Genomic DNA, 5,333 nt, shown 5'->3' with positions numbered 1-5,333 from the left:
AAGAATGAAACTACAAGTTGATTCCATTTCAAACAACCGAAAATGAAGCTACAAGTTGTTTTCAACTTCAAACGGGTCTGGAATGAAGCTACAAGTTGTTTCCAACTTCAATCTAGTCAATAATGAAGCTACAAGTTGTTTCCGGGCTCAAACGAGCCAAGAATGAAACTACAAGTTGATTCCAATTTCAAACAACCGAAAATGAAGCTACAAGTTGTTTTCAACTTCAAACGAGTCTTAATGAAGCTAAAAGTTGTTTACAACTTCAATCTAGTCAATAATGAAGCTACAAGTTGTTTCCGGGCTCAAACGAGCCAAGAATGAAACTACAAGTTGATTCCAATTTCTAACAACCGAAAATGAAGCTACATGTTGTTTTCAACTTCAAACGAGTCTGGAATGAAGCTACAAGTTGTTTCCAACTTCAATGTAGTCAATAATGAAGCTACAAGTTGTTTCCGGGCTCAAACGAGCCAAGAATGAAACTACAAGTTGATTCCAATTTCAAACAACCGAAAATGAAGCTACAGTTGTTTTCAACTTCAAACGGGTCTGGATTAAGCTACAAGTTGTTTCCAACTTCAATCTAGTCAATAATGAAGCTACAAGTTGTTTCCGGGCTCAAACGAGCAAGAATGAAACTACAAGTTGATTCCAATTTCAAAACAACCGAAAATGAAGCTACAAGTTGTTTTAAAATCCAAACGAGTCTGGAATGAAGCTACAAGTTGTTTCCAACTTCAATCTAGTCAATAATGAAGCTACAAGTTGTTTCCGGGCTCAAACGAGCAAAGCATGAGACAATGAAACTATATTAGTTGATTCCAATTTCAAACATCCGATAAATTAAGCTACAAGTTGTTCAACTTCATACGGAGTCTGTAAGTGAAGCTAAAAGTTGTTTACAACTTCAATCTAGTCAATAATTAAGCTACAAGTTTTTCCGGGCTCAAACGAGCAAAGAATGAAACACAAAGTTGATTCCAATTTCTACAAACCGAAAATGAAGCTACATTGTTGTTTTCCACTTTCAAACAAGGTCTGGAATGAAAGCTACAAGTTTGGTTCCATACTTCAATTTATTCAATAATGAGCTACAACTTGTTTTTATCGCGGCTCAAACAGTCAAGAATGAAACTATAATTTTGATTCCTATTCAAACAACCGATAATGATCTACAATGTTTAGTTAAAATCTCAAACCTAGGTCTGGAATGAAGCTACAATTGTTCTTTCCAACTTCAATTTAGTCAAATAATGAAGCTACAAGTTGTTTTCTCACGGGCTCAAACGACCAAGAATGAAACTACAAGTTGATTCCAATTTCAAACAACCGAAAATGAAGCTACAAGTTGTTTTCAACTTCAAACGGTCTGGAATGAAGCTACAAGTTGTTTCCAACTTCAATCTAGTCAATAGTGAAGCTACAAGTTGTTTCCGGGCTCAAACGAGCCAGAATGAAACTACAAGTTGATTCCAATTTCAAACAACCGAAAATGAAGCTACAAGTTATTTTCATCTTCAAACGGGTCTAGAATGAAGCTACAAGTTGTTTCCAACTTCAATGTAGTCAATAATGAAGTTACAAGTTGTTTCGGGGCTCAAACGAGCCAAGAATGAAACTACAAGTTGATTCCAATTTCAAACAACCGAAAATTAAGCTACAAGTTGTTTTCAACTTCAAACGAGTTTGGAATGAAGCTAAAAGTTGTTTACAACTTCAATCTAGTCAATACTGAAGCTACAAGTTGTTTCCGGGCTCAAACGAGCCAAGAATGAAACTATAAGTTGATTCCAATTTCAAACAACCGAAAATTAAGCTACAGGTTTGTTTTCAACTTCAAACGGTCTGGAATGAAGCTACAAGTTGTTTCCAACTTCAATCTAGTCAATAATGGAAGCTACAAGTTGTTTCCGGGCTCAAACGAGCCAAGAATGAACTACAGTGGATTCCAATTTCAAACAATCGAAAATGAAGCTACAAGTTTGTTTTCAACTTCAACGAGTTTGGAATGAACTAAAAGTTGTTTACAACTTCAATCTAGTCAATAATGAAGCTACAGTTGTTTCTGGGCTCAAACGAGCAAAGAATGAAACTACAAGTTGATTCCAATTTCAAACAACCGAAAATGAAGCTACAAGTTGTTTCAACTTCAAACGGGTCTGGAATGAAGCTACAAGTGTTTTCCACTTCAATCTAGTAAATAGTGAAGCTACAAGTTGTTTCCGGGCTCAAACGAGCCGAGAATGAACTACAAGTTGATTCCAATTTCAAACAACCGAAAATGAAGCTACAAGTTGTTTTCAACTTCAAACGGGTCTGGAAATAAAGCTACAAGTTATTTCCAACTTCAATCTAGTCAATAATGAAGCTACAAGTTGTTTCCGGGCTCAAACGAGTCAGGAATGAAACTACAAGTTGATTCCAATTTCAAACAACCGAAAATGAAGCTACAAGTTGTTTTAAAATCCAAACGAGTCTGGAATGAAGCTACAAGTTGTTTCCAACTTCAATCTAGTCAATAATGAAGCTACAAGTTGTTTCCGGGCTCAAACGAGCCAAGAATGAAACTACAAGTTGATTCCAATTTCAAACAACCGAAAATGAAGCTACAAGTTGTTTTCAACTTCAAACGAGTCTGTAATGAAGCTAAAAGTTGTTTACAACTTCAATCTAGTCAATAATGAAGCTACAAGTTGTTTCCGGGCTAAAACGAGCAAAGAATGAAACTACAAGTTGATTCCAATTTCTAACAACCGAAAATGAAGCTACAAGTTGTTTTCAACTTCAAACGGGTCTGGAATAAAGCTACAAGTTGTTTCCAACTTCAATCTAGTCAATAATGAAGCTAAAAGTTGTTTTCGAGCTCAAACGAGTCAGGAATGAAACTATAAGTTGATTCCAATTTCAAACAACCGAAAATGAAGCTACAAGTTGTTTTAAAATCCAAACGAGTCTGGAATGAAGCTACAAGTTGTTTCCAACTTCAATCTAGTCAATAATGAAGCTACAAGTTGTTTCCGGGCTCAAACGAGCCAAGAATGAAACTACAAGTTGATTCCAATTTCAAACAACCGAAAATGAAGCTACAAGTTGTTTTCAACTTCAAACAGGTCTGGAATGAAGCTACAAGTTGTTTCCAACTTCAATCTAGTCAATAGTGAAGCTACAAGTTGTTTCCGGGCTCAAACGAGCCAAGAATGAAACTACAAGTTGATTCCAATTTCAAACAACCGAAAATTAAGCTACAAGTTATTTTCATCTTCAAACGGTCTAGAATGAAGCTACAAGTTGTTTCCAACTTCAATGTAGTCAATAATGAAGCTACAAGTTGTTTCGGGGCTCAAACGAGCCAAAAATGAAACTACAAGTTGATTCCAATTTCAAACAACCGAAAATTAAGCTACAGGTTGTTTTCAACTTCAAACGGGTCTGGAATGAAGCTACAAGTTGTTTCCAACTTCAATCTAGTCAATAATGAAGCTACAAGTTGTTTCCGGGCTCAAACGAGCCAAGAATGAAACTACAAGTGGATTCCAATTTCAAACAATCGAAAATGAAGCTACAAGTTGTTTTCAACTTCAAACGAGTCTGGAATGAAGCTAAAGTTGTTTACAACTTCAATCTAGTCAATAATTGTAACGCCCCCAAACCCGTATCCCCTGAATTTGGGTCGCCACATAAACATAGCATAACATAAACATCTTATATTACAACTCACACTTCCCACAAGTCCAGGGATCGATACGCACTTACACATGGTCTTAGATTAAGATTACAATAATAAGTCCAAAGGTACCAACTACTAATATTATTATAAAGTAATACACCCTTGATGTAAGAGTCCGTCTTCGTACCCTTCTTCTTGCATTGACTTCACGCCTTGCTCTTTCCCTTGCTGTGGTACGCTTCCTGATTGTCCTCCTTATTCGAGCCATACTCTGTCTTTACTGTTAAAAGAAATAAATATTGCAAGTATGACCAAATGATTTGCTCAGCAAGTTCTCATTTCAAGTGCAACATCACGGATATATGTATATCGAGGAGTTTAAACAGATATAACAATTAAGCAGGTTCAAGATGAAAGCTGCTGATAATCACATAAAGATCTCGATAAATCAAAGAATAAGAATAGCACTGGTCTCCATCCTTGATGGTTCCACTCCATGGCTCGATCACCGCCACTAAGTAGATACCACCCCGTAACGCCTTCGCAGTCTGATCGCGACTTCGAACGGCGCCACACAGTTTCCCCCATTGTGTTGCTAGCATAAGGGTTATCATTTTCAACCCTTTAAGTTGTCCCACACAGAGACAGTAATAACGCTTCTCTTCCACGAATTAGAATTATTCGTGTTGACCAGTTTGTAAGATTCTTCCCCCTGAGTACAAGAAATGCCTTTTATCAACAAAACTCCAAGTCACTTTCTGGAGCGAACAATGCACCTTTTCTAATTTAAAATCAAAGTCTTATAGATTACGAAAACTATGTAATCCAAATTAGCAATGAACGAGAGGGTCGATCCGTCTTGGTTATCAAACCCTTTACAGATCATATATCTCTTAAGATTAGGACTCTAGGATTTAAATAAGATAGAGAATGCAACAAGAATTGAAGTCAATGGTACCGCTTCGGGAATAAGAATAGAATAGTTGTTAACCGAAAATTTTACAAGAATATTATATCTTTGTTAGAATGAATGAATTCTAGTTAAGGGTCTAGATATTTGAATGACGTGAATAATCATAAGTTGAAATAACTAATTGATTCAAGATAACGATTCTAAGAAATGATTCAGGCTTTTGAGACGGAAGCAAAGTGAAGATTTGCAAACCGAATTGGGCTTGTAGCAATGAAGGTGCCGGAATAATAATATAATTTCTACAAGCTTACACAATATAAGGGTTCGAAAGTCGGAAAATTTGATAATCTCTTTGGATGGTGAGTAACCCGAACAATGGATAAACTCATATCATGAAACAAAATTAGATAATAAACACGCGAAGTGAACGTCTGATCTTCAAGTAGCTGCTTCTGCTCGATCTTCAGTAATACTTGAGTATAAAATTATCGGAATTACAAGCAGCATTTCAAATATCATGTAATATATCCAACAAATAAATAAGGCATATTGGCATAACAAAGGTAGGGAATAGATAAACTTGCCTGTCGTCCTTTGCTATAATATTCCGTCTCAAATAAGATCCGCCTTTCCGGGAAGTAAAATATTCTAAATCACATAAAGTAGTGAATTTAGTACACCTATCGAATGAATTAATCTCAAAGGATGAGTATTTACATTTCCCCTTGACTAAGATTAGTCTCAATTAAT

Source organism: Daucus carota, chromosome 3 (assembly GCF_001625215.2).
Source record: "Daucus carota subsp. sativus chromosome 3, DH1 v3.0, whole genome shotgun sequence".
Lineage (NCBI taxonomy): Eukaryota > Viridiplantae > Streptophyta > Magnoliopsida > Apiales > Apiaceae > Daucus > Daucus carota.
This window is presented reverse-complemented; position numbering follows the sequence as displayed.